Genomic DNA, 17,429 nt, shown 5'->3' on the forward strand with positions numbered 1-17,429 from the left:
GCAGGGTACCACTCACTGTCTGCCTTGTGTGTAGAAGAACGCGTAGCCAACACCCACCCACTGTAAAGTAATAGCGTGTGAACCCCAACGCCTGCAAAACACACGCATCGCACCCCACGAAAAGCAACGCCCGTGCACAGTACGTCTCAGACGCGCATACGCGCTAAGGGCCTTTGGTCCAATGGAATCGCGTATGCGTGCTGACGCGCTTACGCGCTAAGGGCCTTTCCTCGATTCACACGCTGACGTGCAGAATTTTCATGTGCTAAATCACTCCGTATCAAGCTGGCCACGTGTAAGCACGCGGAAGACCACACTCCTGCCCAAAAGGCCGAATTACTGCCCCCCAGAGCCCCGAGCAGCCTCCCACGAGCCATCTGCTGCTGCCTGCCTGCCTGCTGCCACCGTGCCCTGCCATTTGGTGCCTGCACATCAGCCATCTGCAGGGGTCCAGTTGCTGTGTCCACCCCTGCTGGAACAGAACACTCCCGACTGGGATACCATCGCTCCACAGCCCAGCCCCAGGACCCAGTTGCCCACCCACGCCTGCCTCGGGGGTCGCCATGTCGGGGCAAACACCATCCGAGACCACTGGCGACCCCCAGCCAGAGGGGCAGAGGGCCACCAGCTTCAGTCAGAAGGAAGTTGGTGTCCTGGTGGAGCTTGTCCTGGGGCATTATGATGCCCTCTTCGTATCACCACGCGCCGACAAGGAAGGACGGGACAGGATCTGGGACGACTTTGTGGTTGCCATCAACGCAAGTCAAGAAGCGCTGGGAGGACTTCAGGTCCAGGACCCTCATAAAGGCCCGGCGCCTTGTGGAGGGGTCCGGGGCAGCATGAGTACCATCCAGCTAAGGGTCCTGGAACGCGTACGCCCAGCGCTCCATGCCCAGATCCTTGAGAGGCAGACCCGCCTGGAGTCGAGCGGTAAGTGGCCAAGCATTGCTGTGTGAGACAGGGCATGTTGCAGTGTGCTGGTTTTCTGATACTTACCTGTATGTGTGACATAGGCCATGTACACGTGTGTGTGTGCAGGGACATCATGGTCATGCATGTGAGACCAGTAATGTGTGAAGCACACGGTTGGTGTATGTCTTTAAATGCAACATGGGAAGCCCTATGCGGAATGGACACATGAGAGCATGCCAGTCTCTGTTCCTGGACATGGGTGGGGGTGAGGGATGGGTGCTGATGCCATGTACATGTATGTTGTCCATGTCTGTGTTTCTGACCTGCGTGTCTGTGACTTGTGAATGCCATGGATGCATGACACATGTCTGTGACAATGTTCAGAATCACTGATGCAGCCTAGTTATCCTTGCATCCACTGTGTCTGGGGTGTACGAGTCCAGATGGATGAAAGTACGTTGAAGTGTGTGCATGTGATAGGCATGACCCATGATGCATGTGAGTCCAAAAACAACATTGTATGCTTCAAGAGTCCCTTGGACATGTTTGCTTATGTCCATAGCATGCGCCATGCCTGTTACTGCATGTGTTTTGCCTGCACTGACCCATGTGTTGTGGAGGGACATGATGGAAGTGATCTTTGACAGTGCCACTCATCTGCTGTTGCTTCCTGTCTAGGGGACCATTGTACAGTACCCTGATGCTTGTGTTCTATGTCTCCCTCTACACAGCGCAAAGTGAAGAAGAGGGCGGAGACGGCGCTGTGGAGCTAAGCGGCCGGAATGCCCCCACGGCTGCAGCGGAAGGGGTGGGTGAGCCCCCACAGGGGCTTGCAAACGGAAGAAGACGGTGTGGAGCCATCCAGGTTGGTGGTTTGCACAGAGGAGGAGGAGGCCGCTACTGAGCCGTACATGGGGCCTGGTGGGGGCATCCCTGCTGGTGCAAGTGGTGCAGTCCAGGGGCAGGGGCAGGAGGCAGCACAGGTCGCCGTGGAGGTGCCTGTGCATGTCACTGTCCCTGACACTGTGACTGCACCACCATGCACCAGCAGGGATGCCCCATCCCAGGCCCGTCCGCAGGTGGGGGGGATGTCCATGTCATCTGACTCCCCTCCACCTGCGGACGAGGGGACCCCTGGCCGTATGGAGAATGTCCTGATTGGTGTCACGTTGCACACGGCTGTCATTCGTGATGAGGTGCGTGCTTCCCGGGGGGAGCACGCACGTCATCACGAAGAGCACCGTGGCAACGTGGCCCAGTTGGGAGCAGTCATGGTCGGGGGTCTCGTACATGTGTCGGGCACTCTGGCGACCCTCTCCTCCTCTGTGGAGGCTATGCGCCAGTCGTACTCCATGCCGTCTTCCGGCCCAGATGCCACCAGGGCCCCCTGTGGACCTGCCCCGACCAATGCAGCCACCTCGGTGGGGATCCCATCCCTGCCACAGTCGGGAGTCGGAGGTCCAGAAGGGGTGGACACACCAGCAACTGGACCCCAGCAGATGGAGGATGTGACGGCATCATCGGGCAGGGCACAGGCACGACGGCGTCGGTGGATTCCATCAGCCTGGATGCCGTCGTGCTGGCATAGGCAGTTGCGTCGGAGGCAGCGGCAGGCTCGACGTGGGAGGCATCATTGCTCAGGGCCATCAACATCAGGGGTGCAGGCATCGGCCGGGGGGCAGGAGAACCCTGGAATGGGAGTGGTTTCCGTGTGGGAGCGGTTGGGCCAGCAGATAGGTGCGGAGCGGCAGCGGGCAGAGGAGGAACGGCTCACAATGGTCAGGGCAGAGAACTCCATGCGGAGGGCGCTGAGGCAGGCTGATTGCCTCGAGGGTCTTTGCAGGGAGTTGGACCTGGACACTGCATTATCCCTGCGGGACCTCGGGGCCAGGGAACATGCCCGCCTCCAAGCCATTGAACAGGAGTTCGATGATGCCCTGGCCCATGACAACAACCAGTGAGCCGTCGGACTAGCCCGCTGCCCTTGTAAATAGTTATGTAGTTAGTGTTAGGTTTCCTTTGCTTTTTTATTTATTTTGGACCTTTTGGACAATGGGCCACATTTTTGTATATAGTTTTTTTTAATTAGGTAGTGTTGTTAGATAGGTTTCATTTCTTTTGTTGGGATCATGGACCCTGGCTTGTTCCTCTGTACATAGTTCACTGTTGGATTTTCTTTTTATTTTAGAATTTACCCATGGAGCAATGGCTTTCGATTATTATTTTCCATATGATTTTCTTTTGAGGACTGTGACTTTGGACACCATTCCTTTGGATTATGATTTTTGGTTTTGCATTTTTTCACGGACATGCTTCTTTTTATTTTTTTACATTCCCATTTCTGTTTCTTTATTTTTGATTCAATTTACGTTTCCTTTAATACATATTTCTTGATCAAACTTCAATGTGTAGTATCATCTCATTGGTTTCATGCGTATCATGATATGGGTTTTGAGTTTCACTGACACCCATTGGGTGTATGTGAGGGACATGTGTTCGTTTCCAAACTTGCAATTGGTGTTCTATCATGTTATTGCCATTTCTAAGTGGGTGGGTGTTCTGCATTTGGAGGCTGACCATAGGGACCAGGGATCTAGATTGTGATGACATGTTGGCTGGGGAACATGAGTTGGGGCCTGCTGGCAGGTGCCCCACAGTGCTGGGGGGTGGGGGTGTAGGGGAACATGAGTTGGGGCCTGGTGGAGGGTGCACCACAGTGCTGGGGGGTGGGGGTGCAGGGGAACATGAGTTGGGGCCTGGTGGAGGGTGCACCACAGAGCTGGGGGGTGGGGGTACAGGGGAACATGAGTTGGGGTCTGGTGGAGGGTGCCCCACAGTGCTGGGGGGTGGGGGTGCAGGGGAACATGAGTTGGGGCCTGGTGGAGGGTGCACCACAGTGCTGGGGGGTGGGGATGCAGGGGAACATGAGGTGGGGCCTGGTGGAGGGTGCACCACAGTGCTGGGGGGTGGGGGTGCAGGGGAACATGAGTTGGGGCCTGGTGGAGGGTGCACCACAGTGCTGGGGGGTGGGGGTGCAGGGGGACATGAGTGGGACATGAGTGGGGGCCTGTTGGCAGGTGCCCCGCAATGCTGGGGGGTGGGGGTGCAGGGGGACATGAGTGGGACATGAGTGGGGGCCTGCTGGAAGGTGCCCCGCAATGCTGGGGGTGGGGGTGCAAGGGGACATGAGTGGGACATGAGTGGGGGCCTGCTGGCAGGTGCCCCGCAATGCTGGGGGGTGGAGGTGCAGGGGGACATGAGTGGGACATGAGTGGGACATGAGTGGGGGCCTGCTGGCAGGTGCCCCGCAATGCTGGGGGGTGGGGGTGCAGGGGGACATGAATGGGACATGAGTGGGGGCCTGCTGGCAGGTGCCCCGCAATGCTGGGGGTGGGGGTGCAAGGGGACATGAGCTGGTGATCAGTAGTGCAAGGAGACATGTGCCTTTTCTGGGGGGCATGCCCATGTTGGGTGGGCTGCCTGCGGGACATGACCAGGGATGCAGGGTAGTCCCCTGTGGTGTGGGCTGCCTGCAGGGGCCGTGGAGGGTGTACAGGGAACACCTGGGAGTACCCACACTGCCAAATCACATGTAGGACTCCCCGGCACCCCTGAAATACACGTACCCTGCTGAAATCGCTTGTGAAAATTCTTGCGCACCCATGAAATACACGTACCCTGCTGAAATCGCGTGTGATAATTCTCGCGCACCCCTGAAATACACGTACCCTGCTGAAATCGCGTGTGATAATTCTCGCGCACCCCTGAAATACACGCACACGCTCCCCCAGGCCCGATCGCGTGTGAAACTTCTCGCGCACCTCTGAAATACACACGCACAGGCCAATCGCGTGTGAAACTTCTCGCGCACCCCTGAAATACATGCACACGCTCCCCCAGGCCCGATCGCGTGTGAAACTTCTCGCGCACCTCTGAAATACACGCGCACAGGCCAATCGCGTGTGAAATTTCTCGCGCACCCCTGAAATACACGCACACGCTCCCCCAGGCCCGATCGCGTGTGAAACTTCTCGCACACCTCTGAAATACACGCGCACAGGCCAATCGCGTGTGAAACTTCTCGCGCACCCCTGAAATACACACACACGCTCCCCCAGGCCCGATCGCGAGTGAAACTTCTCGCGCACCTCTGAAATACACGCGCACAGGCCAATCCCGTGTGAAATTTCTCGCGTACCCCTGACATACACGCACACGCTCCCCCAGGCCCGATTGCGTGTGGAACTTCTCGTGCACACGCTCCCCCAGGCCCGATCACGTGTTAAACTTCTCGTGCAACCCTGAAATACACGCACATGCTCAGCCAGGCCCAATCGCGTGTGGAACTTCTCGCGCACCTCTGAAATACACGCGCCCAGGCCAATCGCGTGTGGTACTTCTCGCGCACCTCTGAAATACATGCACCCAGCCCGTTCGCGTGTGAAACTTCTCGCACACCCCTGAAATACACGCACACGCTCCCCCAGGCCCGATCGCGTGTCAAACTTCTCGCGCACCTATGAAATACACGCGCACAGGCCAATCGCGTGTGAAACTTCTCGCACACCCCTGAAATACACGCACACACTCCCCCAGGCCCGATCGCGTGTGAAACTTCTCGCGTACCTCTGAAATACACGCGCACAGGCCAATCGCGTGTGAAACTTCTCGCGCACCCCTGAAATACACAGCCACGCTCCCCCAGGCCCGATCGCATGTGAAACTTCTCGCGCACCTCTGAAATACATGCGCACAGGCCAATCGCGTGTGAAACTTCTCGCGCACCCCTGAAATACACGCACACGCTCCCACAGGCCCGATCGCGTGTGAAACTTCTCGCGCACCTCTGAAATACACGCACACAGGCCAATCGCGTGTGAAACTTCTCACGCACCCCTGAAATACACGCACACGCTCCCCCAGGCCCGATCGCGTGTGAAACTTCTCGCGCACCTTTGAAATACACGCGCACAGGCCAATCGCGTGTGAAACTTCTCGCGCACCCCTGAAATACACGCACACGCTGCCCCAGGCCCTATCGCGTGTGAAACTTCTCACGCACCTCTGAAATACACGCGCACAGTCCAATCGCGTGTGAAACTTCTCGCGCACCCCTGAAATACACGCACACGCTCTCCCAGGCTCGATCGCGTGTGAAACTTCTCGCGCACCTCTGAAATACACGCACACAGGCCAATCGCGTGTGAAACTTCTCGCGCACCCCTGAAATACACGCACACGGTCCCCCAGGCCCGATCGCGTGTGAAACTTCTCGCGCACCTCTGAAATACACGCGCACAGGACAATCGCGTGTGAAACTTCTCGCGCACCCCTGAAATACACGCACACGCTCCCCCAGGCCCGATCGCGTGTGAAACTTCTCGCGCACCTCCGAAATACACGCGCACAGGCCAATCGCGTGTGAAACTTCTTGCGCACCCCTGAAATACACGCACACGCTCCCCCAGGCCCGATCGCGTGTGAAACTTCTCGCGCACCTCTGAAATACACGCGCACAGGCCAATCACGTGTGAAACTTCTCGCGCACACCTGAAATACACGCACACGCTCCCCCAGGCCCGATCACGTGTGGAACTTCTCGCGCACCCCTGAAATACACGCACACGCTCCCCCAGGCCCGATCGCATGTGAAACTTCTCGCGCACCCCTGAAATACACGCCCACGCTCCCCCAGGCCCGATCGCGTGTGGAACTTCTCGCGCACCTCTGAAATACACGCGTCCAGGCCAATCGCGTGTGGTACTTCTCGCGCACCCCTGAAATACACGCACCCAGCCGATTCGCGTGTGAAACTTCTCCCGCACCTCTGAAATACACGCACACGCTCCCCCAGGCCAGATTGCGTGTTCCCGAAACCCGTAATACACTTTCCCCGCTTTGCGTTTGCTGTTTGCCAGTCCGGTAAACTGGTACAGGGTTGGCGCAGCCCTTTGCGATGGTTTTGCGATCTTGATGGCTTTTCCTTGTGCGAGGACGTTCTTGGGGGCGTAACTGGCGCTGCTGCAGGGTCGCTGCGCCACTCTGCGCCACGTCTGCTTTTGGAGGCGAGAATCCATGAATACGCTGTGCGCGGAAATTGATTTTATTGCACGCGGCTGGCGCAGACATTCGCACGGGCACGCTGTGTGCCAGCCGCGTGCGACACTTTTGTGCGAATTTCCATGAATTACCCTGCTGGTGTTTAATACCAAGTAGTGCTGTAATTTCTTTTAAGAGTTCATTGAAGAAGTAGCTGCCATTGTCGGATTTAAGTGCGTTGCACATGCCGCATCGAGTCAAAACCTTACGCACTAAAAGTTTTGCAGCACTTCTTGCATCTGGATGTGCACAAAGACCAGCTTCAACCCATCATGAAAAAGGGCACACTACAACTATTAGGTACCGGGAACCATTACATCTTTCTCCCATATCTGCATAATCTATGCGTAACTCATAGAACGGCCCAATGGGGTGAGGTGTAGTTCCTCATATTGTCTGGAACATCATAGTTGGTGGTCTGGGGTCACCTACTATCGTGGAATTCAGGGGTTTTGGACTCGGGCAGTGTGGGTGTCCTAACCCATCATGGGCTAGGTGGTGGTTGGAGGTCTGCTTTTGGCCTGACTGCGATAAACGTGCATTGCAAGGTGCCTGGTACTGTCTCACGGCTTTGCAGGGCACATTCCTTCTAGGGATAACATGTATTTGCAACAGTTATGGAACAAAGGAAAGTTTGTAAGGGAGCTAGCAGGCGTGGGTCTCTCCATCATCAGTGCTTGGGCCTGTTCAGGTTTCTTCGTTGGATCTGTGTTTACACTGCAGCTACATGCGAAACGAATGTTTGGACCATAACTACAAAAATGACGCTTCCTTATATGTGCTCAATAAATCTATGCATTTAAATGTAATATTATGTTTGTGCAGGGTTTCTTAGCATGACCCCTCCCCCAGTACATCACAAGTGTAATTGTGGTATTTGCCTTACTCTAAAGCACCTAGGGGGGTGGGAGAAGTTCATTTCCTTCCTTAGATACTTTATAAATATACTGTGTTGGTTTATATATGTGTATTATATCTACAATAATTTACTGCCAATTCAAAAGGCAGCTGAGGCAGCTTAAAAATTTAATTTGATTAAATAAATTGAATATGTATTGATACCTTAATTCCTCAATTGTTATTTGATTTCACACTATTTACCACTGTCACATCTTCAACTGACAAATGATGTCTTAAAAAGCACCCATTACAAATCTAATTCATCACTCCCTGATGCTTCATGTGCAATAAACCTTTGAAATTGCTTTGACTGTAAGCACATTCAGTTATCTACTTTGACATTTTTCAAGCCATTGACTGAATTTTCCAAATCTCTCTGCTCTATCATAAGGTCAGAGTCAGGGGAAGCAATTGTACTCTGCTTACTCTCCATGGTCAAACCATTCAAGATGCTGCATCTTCCATCAAAATAATATAGCAACTTCCTCTTTCATGTATTTCTGCTGATTAATTAACTGCTTGAAAAAGGGAACTGATCTTACTTTCTTGAGCACTGTTGTTTTTACAAGAAACTGTTGATCGATTTCATACAGAATTCACAGTTAAATCATGCTGAGTCGACACATACTGAGTCCCCACTACTTAATGTTCTATTTGTATTTCCCAATTGTCATTGATCTTTTGTAATTTTTACTCTTTGGAATCCTTTTACAGCAAACTGTTTTTTTCTCAAGTGCTTGACTTAGTATCATGTCCACCATCATGGAATCTGCATTATGAGACAGTCATAAGTGCAACAAGTTATGCCATCCTTAAGAGAATTAAAAGGTTTATTTAGCAAATTGTACAACATAGCACCCCTCCAGTAAGTTGAAGTAAAGTGGTCAAAACAAATGAGCCCAAGGAGCGATATCCAGTTCCACTGCACATAGTTTTACATGGCAGAGAGAACACACGACTACTGACACCTGAATAAAGTTAAAGGGTTTTATTAAGTCAAAGTAAAACAAAAGACTATTCCATGGAAATGGTTTCAGAATGGAAGTAACATAAAGTTTCTCGGGAAATATAGTCCTTGAAAGCAGAATTATTTAATTTGTTTTAATAAGTATAATATAATCAGTATAAGACTTTATATACATTAACATCAATATTTACATTAATATAATTAGTTAAAAAAAAGAAAAGAAATTCAATAATTTATATTTAAAATTTAGATGAAAGACAAGGATTACGGTATATAACTGTCTTCAAATAATAAACAATCAATTGCACTGTCTCTAAGATTGACAGATTGTGACTTATCTATAGCCACAAACGTTAATAGATTTGAGATTTCAGAAACATTTGTACATTTCCAATGATAATTAAGGCAACATGCTATGAGGGTTGCACTAGCCCTACAGATGTTAAATTGAGATTACACATATTATATTGGTGTACAAACCAGAAACCTAAGCAGAGATATAAGGCATCTACTCTCAATTAGGTCAATCTCCTTGCTGAAATTCGATGCCCATATGTCTGCACTATTTGTGATGGTGGGCAACATTTTTGTCTCATAACCTTTAAGTGTGGATTTTTTTAAGAAACGCCCCCATGTTTAAAAGAAAAAAAATGTAAGGGCTCCAAGTTGCTGGTTAACAATCACTTGTGTTTTTGTCAATTGTGCAGTCCACTTCAATTTGTCATCAATGATTTTATCAAGATACTACAATGGACATATGACTTTAACTTGTTCTCCATTTAAGGGCCACCTAAACTTATTTTTCTTGCTATTAGTCCATGGAAAGTCATAAACTTAGTTGGTGCTATGTTCATTTTCAACCCATTCATTTTTGCAAAGGAACCAAGGAGGTTAAGTTGCTCTTGAAGTCCTTTGAGCATCCAAACATCAGGAGGAGATCATTTGCATAACCCAACCAGTTGATGGAAAAATTGCCTATGAGGACATAAAGGCTCTTGGGAAACACAGTCCTTGAAATCAGAATTACATATGATGAAAGCCAAATAAAAAGGCATGTAAAAGGTTCCAGACCTGAAGGTCTCCTCATTAGTGATTTCTAGGGCTCAGTTCACATCCTTTCTTCTGAGAACCACAAGGCCTCACTGCCTCACTTGAGATTTTAGGGATGCTTGCCTTTACCAAGTGTCCCCAAGTCTTCCCATTATTGTGGCTCTTCTTCTCTCCAATACTTACGCACCTTTTCCGGGACGAAGGGGCTCTCCCCCTTCATTACACACCCCCTCTAATGGGGATCAAAGTCACTCTCTTTTCTTCTCTCCACTGTAGTACACTTTGGCTCAAGGTGGTCTTGTCCCCCTCATTGCAGCATAGCCCTCCTCTGCGTCTCCTCTTCTGTTACCTAACCCCTCTTCAGCGGATCAGTTTAACTCTCCTACTAATTGTCACCCCCCTCTCTCAAGTCAGCAGACCCTGTGTTATGCTCTCAAGGGGCATTCTTCCTAATTTCTTTATGTGATTTTTATCTTTGGTTGGAGTCCTGTGGACTCCACGGCCAGGCTCCAGAGCATCTGTGGTAGCAGGAAGCGAGTGAGGAGTCCAACACTCTACAGTCCTTTGTCTTCCAGCCTGAGTGTGAGATTCCAGTTCAAACTGGAAGGACGACTGTCCTGAAATGATTGGCAATCCTCCATGTTTGAATGTTGCAAAACTGTTTGATGGGCTGGGTTACTGCGTATGAGTCTGAACCTGTAAGCTGAAGAGGTAGTCGACCACTGGAACCAAAACCGAAGAGGATAATGAAGGACAAGCTGCTGAAAGGATTTCCAGCAACGGGAGAGCCTGCTATGGAACCGGAACCTGCTGTAAGTCCTTCCTTCCAATCGTACTGGGGACACTGAAAACGAGGAGCCTGACCAGGAGCCTGGTGTGACCCACTCAAACCAAGGAGACCTGCATTTTGAGCTATCCCACGCCATGCTGCGACATTGCGGGCTGCAATACCCCGATACCCTGGGATCTTGAGCCCTTGTGTGGTGCATGGTCTTCCAAATTGCGAATCTTGCTGAAGTTTTGTGGGCTTCCTGCTGGATCTCCAAAGGCATGAGTCCAGTCTGAAAAGTCCCCTCACCAGAATGCTGGGCCTTGGAAAGAATGAGAATCCAACCAGCGATATTTTGTTTTCTTCTTTGATTTTAAAAAAGGCACCAAATTCACAGAACCTCATCCAACCATGAGGAAATTCTTGCCCCGAGCTTTCCCTACTGCAAAGTCACTTTCAAGGTCCTATTTTCAGTCACCACAACAAGGAATCCTCCGACCAGGTTTTTGGCACAGTTCCTGAAGTCCTCCTGCTGCAAAATCTTCTTCTGTGCTGTGGTACTGCGCTGGCTTGGGTATTTACTTACCTTAAGTCTCTTGTGATTCCTGTGCAGTACTGAGGTGTTTACTGTGATTGGGAGGCCTCTCATCCAGTTGTCCCAGGCCCAGTTCTGAAGTCCTCCTAGGGTGTCTTCTGTGAAGCCTGTGGACCCTCAACTAACTCTAAAGTAAAATACTCACCTGTTTGAACAGTCTTCCTTAGGAACTCTGACTTTTGCTACACTACTCAAGAACCTATCCTGACACTGCCTGTTGGACACTAGACCCTAGTGACCCCTCTTCAGCCAATGAGAACCCTCATGCTCCAAGAATGAGGGAAAGACGTTTAAAGGATTGGGCCTTTTGCCTTGAATAGAGAATATGGGCCTCATTACGAGGTTCGCGAAACAGGTTAACGGGCTCTGCTAATGGAGGCGGACCCGTTAAACCCGTCCTGTGAAATTACGAGGTCCCCTCGTGTGACCCGGTAAGGACGCCTGCTGAAACCAGGCGTCGTTACCGGGTCCTGCGAGGGGAAGAGGGAGCAAACAACGGGCTGCTCGTAATCAGCCCGTTGTTAGCTCCCTCTCCCATTCCCATTGAGCCCTAAGGGGCTTAGATGGGAATGGGGAAGGCCCGGGCCCTCCGTACTCAGAATGGCCTGGTAATTCCCCATTCTGGGAACCCGGTAAAGGAGCCCGGTTTGGCGGCAGACATGGAGCTAATAGCTCCATGGCTACCGCCAAACTCGTAATGAGGCCCATGTGTTTAAAAGTTACTTAATTGTAAAATAGTTAGTTGGTACTGTAACTCTGAGAGTGAACAGTTACAAAAGTTATTATTTACCTTAGGAATGTTCTGCCATTCTGAAAAGTATGTATAAGGGTGGTTTACTTACCTTAGAAATGTTCTGCCATTCTGAAAAGTAGATGTTAGCTTATTTTACTCACCTGTGATTTGGTTGTGCCGCTTCGCCAAAACTAATGGTGTTGGCTTCAATAAACTATTTCTTTCAGAAATTTAGTGTGTAAGTTTCCCAGCTGGGTCATGCTTCCCCTGACATGCTGTTAGCCTGTCCAGAATATGTCTGTATTAGGTTTTACCTACATAGAATAACTGTGGATCATTCAGAAAATGTAACCTTGGGTTTTGCTTTCACTGGGCTGTTTGAGACAGACACAAACAGAGGGCCTCATTACGACTCAGACGGTAAGGGGTTTATGGCGGCGTAAACAGCGCCGACCCTTACGCCTGATTCCGAGATACCTTAGCGCCATGGAGGTTTTAGCAGGTGTTAAAATCCATGGCGCTAAGGGACCTTGATGTTAATTACGCCACCGTAATTTACGGTGGCGTAATTAACGCCTTCCCCACTCCCATTATGCCCTATGGGGCAAAAATGGGAATGGGGAAGGGTAAATGGGGATTGGGGACTTACCGCCCCGCCAACCTCGGAATGGGGCGGTAAGTCCGCCAACCACCATGGCGTAAACATAGTTTACGCCATGGTGGTAAAGGTACGATCCAGGCGGTAACTTACCGCCTGGGTCGTAATGAGGCCCAGAGTCTTAGGTTTACACCTGCCTTTAAATTGATTATAGCTCCTGTAAAAACTGTATAGGTTTTACTTACCTTGAGTATAACTGTGTTATCCAAAAATATGTTAGTGTTATTGCTTCCCTTAGTCAGTGAACTGAAAAGCAACTGTAATTGAATATTACACCCCAAGGTCCAACTCCCCTAGAATAACTGTGATACCCTGAATCAGAGTTATAGGTCTATAATGTTCCTAGTATCAGTGTTTCACTAGATCAGAAAAGTATATTTTCCAGTTGATATTACTACGTGTTTTCTTACGGTACAACTGATAGGGTCTACAACCCTCGTATTACTGAAAGTAATCTAAAAGTAACTATTGATGTTGACTTCCCTAGAACTCCTGTTAGGTGTTCCAAATAAGGTTATATGCTTTGGTCTGTGTACCTTCAAGCATAGTGGTGTGTTTTTATAATTGTGGTTGTATATAATGTGATAGTACGTAATTTCCCCCAAGATTTGTCTGGGCCTACTTGTATTTAAATAAACCATTTATTTTTTACAATACATACTGTTTTAGTGTTTCTTTGGACCATGTGTATACAATTTCATTTGTAGTGATTCTACAGCCCTCTCTCCCTCCTAAGAAAAGCCTGGCTGCCTTGTCTACGTTACTATGAACTCAGGTGGTACACCCTTATACTAAGAGTGGAGTCTTGTACTACCTCAGTTGAATGGTTTTACTAAGTCCTTAGGACTTCAGAAAAACTGTCTTAACACTGGGCCCCCCTCCTTCAGTTCGCCCTAAGGGGCCAGGCCTGCAGTTTTAAGACTACCGACAAAGACAAACATTACTGTAGTCTGAATATGGACTCCATCAATAAAAACTATCTTGGTGCACAATGTTCATTCAAATTATGGGCCAAACACACTTCAAGGGCTGTACAAAGTGCATTCTTATCTGCATTTATAAACAGTTTGGCAATCTGCTGTGACAAGTCATGCATGTGATGTTCCATTCATGGCATGCTATTTGATAACCACTGGTTTATACATGCCAGCGAATTAATGATAATTCCTTTGGGTGTTTTTGAAGATTTGGTATCAATAGTTACCCAGGAAATAGCAGGGTGCAATTCATTTCTGAAAAGAAAAGTTAGGAAAAAACATTTTGTAATGAGCCCATCCACCTCCTTTCTGCTTACCTGTAAGCTATCCCAGATAAGGAGTGTGCCACAAATTGTACATTGCAGCATCATGTCTCTCTTTAGTCACCTTGCCAATGTTCGAGTCGGCGCCCTCTTTCAAACAACGAAAGAACAGGGGAAAGAAGAAGCCTCATGGCAAACAAGGCAAAACAAAACTTGGTTAAGGCACATCTGATTGAGATTCGTGGAATAAAGAAGGAAGGAAGTAGCGGGCGCAGGAGATAGTGTCCTCAGCCACAAGAAAACTAAAATAAGCATTGACAAGGCCAACAGTTTTGGCTTTTTGTGTCAGCTTGGGAAAGGCATTTGGTAGGCACTGCCTTAATGGTACTACATGGCTAAAAGATGACAATAGCTAAAATAAAATGAGACTACTGGGACGTATGTCACTGCCTGCCTATCTACTATGTTTACAGTAGTAAACACAGTTGGCTTTGTCAATGGTTGCTTTTATCAGTGCAGTACAAGAACCAGATGTGAGGATACACACACAACCTATATAATTCAATTGGCTGAGAGTACACTTGCTCAGGACATTTCTTTACAACTGGGATCTACCTTTAAGTAATTGCGTTTTCTCACACACAGCCTGGTCCCTGCATCCATCTTTTCATCATTTGGATGGTGGACTGCAAATGTGCAGGCAAAAAGGCTGAGTACACGCATATAAGCAGCCTTTTGCACTGCATATTTGCACTCCGCTGTGCAAATGAGTAAATGTTGCTTGCATGGCAGGCAGTGTTTACAATTACAATTAAACAGTGCCTGCCATGTTGGCCTGGTAGGCAGCAGTTAATTGTAATTGTAAACACTACCTGCCATGCAAGCATGGTAGGTAGTGTTTAATTGTGCATGCTGCCTGCACGAGCATGTGTGAGGAATTGCCATCTGGCAAGGGTGCAAAGGCATTACTTTTTTTTTGTTAATAGATGTAATGATGCAGGTAATTCTATCTTCTAAAGGGTAATCTGTTGATCAGATTCCCCTCTCGTAGGCTCCATGCCAAAAGCAGAGTTCAGTTGTGCTCTGCTGCATCAGTAGCCGGATCCACAGCGCCTGCACTGTCAGTGGTGCAGAGCAGGTTCACAGAGAAAATGTGTACCCTTGGCAGCCGCAACGACAGCCAAGTCTCTACAGCACAGAGGTGGCATGTAAGACAAGGCCCGCCTGGAACAAAATTACGATGGTCATAAGTGGCCTATGTGGGTGGCAACTCTAAAATAAAAGCTATGCCTGAGTTAAGGAAAAGTGCATGGTACTACTTATGATCAAAATTGATATCACAAATGTATCTGTTCCTGTGAGGCAGCTCTGCTATGGAAGGTGATGTGTATTCTTGTCAAACAGGTTAAGACTGCCAACTGAGAGGACAGGAACCTGAATGGCCATGACTCTTCTTTGATCTCTTTGAGAGGGGAGGTAACTTCCCTTTTCCAGGGACAGCCACACAGCAGGCTGCTGCACTGGGACCAGGCATCAAAGGAGCACACCCATTCAAAAGGAGTAGCCTCACACCAGGGTGCTGCATGTCTAAAGAACTTTGTTCTTAGCGGGAAAGGAAGGACACAGGATTAGAGAAGACAGAAAGGCAGTGTACTTGTGAAGGAGACTTCCACTATTTTATTTCTCTCTGTTTCTCTCTCTCCTTCCTGTCGCTCCCTCCTCCTCATGAGAAAAGCATCTTGGGCATGATGTCATAAGGCAAATTCTACTTCTTTGAAGGATAGGGATAGGACCGCTAAGGCAGGCTCGCTTTAGTCCAAACACCTGGGGACTTGTAATTTAAAACAATCATACCCCTTCAGGAGGTTCATTCTGGAACTACACCAGAGAATAACTCACTGGACCGCCTTTGGGAAAGTCATAATTTCCAAAGCCCTCTGCCTAATTTAAAGAAGGAGCTCTCCAAGGCAGAAGAGAGATCCACCCTAACCCACTGACAGAGCAATTGGGGGTGATATTAAGCTGTGGACCAAGACCTACCACTCTGCACCAGAATCTTCTAAAGCTGCGAGAGCAGACCCTGAACAGAACCATCCTGTCCTTGAGTCCCTCTGAGCAGGCCTCAGAGCATTCAAAAGATCAGACCAGCTGAATCTCCCTGTTCTACCACACCGAACAAGTCGCACCTGGTTCATTGCACACGTTTGGGCTTCTCCACCAATTTTAACCATTGCTTGTCCTTCGAAGTAGCTCGAGACTGCATTGTGCCCTAGATGAACCCGTCATCTGCTAGTCCTGAATCCACTGCTCGCACCCGGAACCCGATCCGGACCACTGGAGAGGCACACATTGACTCTGGCAAGGATTACAACCCTGGCTTAACCTGGCTTGCCGTCGAACGCCTGCCTCACCAACCCACACAATCAGCGCCCCCAGATCAGCATCTGCCCCTCCCAGTGGCTAAAGCCTGAATCGGCCTGGTTAACTGCAAAGAGATCCTAGGACCTCCCCAATCTGCATCACTTAGAAACCCCCTTTGACCATACAGAGCAACCGTATTCGCCCCTGCTCCAACCCTGCACGCTGCTCGGGCCCACACAATCCAACATGCCTGAACTGACCTTGATATGCTCGCCTCAACATCAACACTGGGTTTGACATAGTCAGTCTAACAAAGATCCAAAACCAGCTACTGTTGACCCAAATTTCTCCCTTGGTCCACTGAGGCCCTAAAGACTGGTTAAATCAGCTCAGCACCTTCTTTCACCCAAGACATATCCTTTCCATGGTTAGTGTTTGCTTATCAACCTTGTACGCACGCTCACAGGGCTACATTCTTCAGTCTGTTACTTCCTATCTCTTCTCCCATAGGGGTGGGTTTTTGTACAGTGTTCTCTACTTTGTTCTATTGTATATGAGGTGTTTAATCAATGTGCATTTATTTTTACAGACCTTCATTGAGCATTCCATTTATTTTGTACTGTGTTTCTGTGTTGGTTGGGTCACTACTGAATCACATTCCTTCGGCTCCTGTTACCACAAAAGACAAAGGAGGTGTATTTCTTCAATGTCCCTATATTCCTTTATGATTGCACTGGGTTTTGGTTTGTAGAAATGTGAGGGCTGAGTGGCCCATTTTACCCCTACTCATCCTTGTACTCCTGCAGAGCAGAATCCAATTTGTCACAGCATGCCTATGTGGAAATGCATTCCGGAAAATAAGCTGAGGCATTTGTATGGCAAAGAGGAAGGGAGGCGGTAAAATCACAAGTTGTGTTCCTCCCCTCCTCTCCGCCATGCAAATTAATGAAAACGAGTAAACTGTGAAGAATATTCATGAAAGGCTTACGCAAGCCTTAAATACACTTTCTTTACGTATGGCTCATAGACAATGAGCCGCTAGGAGTTCATGTACACTTATGCCTTTTACTCTCAGAATACTTCTTAAAAATTACTCGATTTTACTGCATGTAGAACTAACACAACGAGACCCCAGGAGTATGTGT

This window comes from Ambystoma mexicanum, chromosome 3q (genome assembly GCF_040938575.1).
Source record: "Ambystoma mexicanum isolate Mex_15411 chromosome 3q, UKY_AmexF1_1, whole genome shotgun sequence".
Lineage (NCBI taxonomy): Eukaryota > Metazoa > Chordata > Amphibia > Caudata > Ambystomatidae > Ambystoma > Ambystoma mexicanum.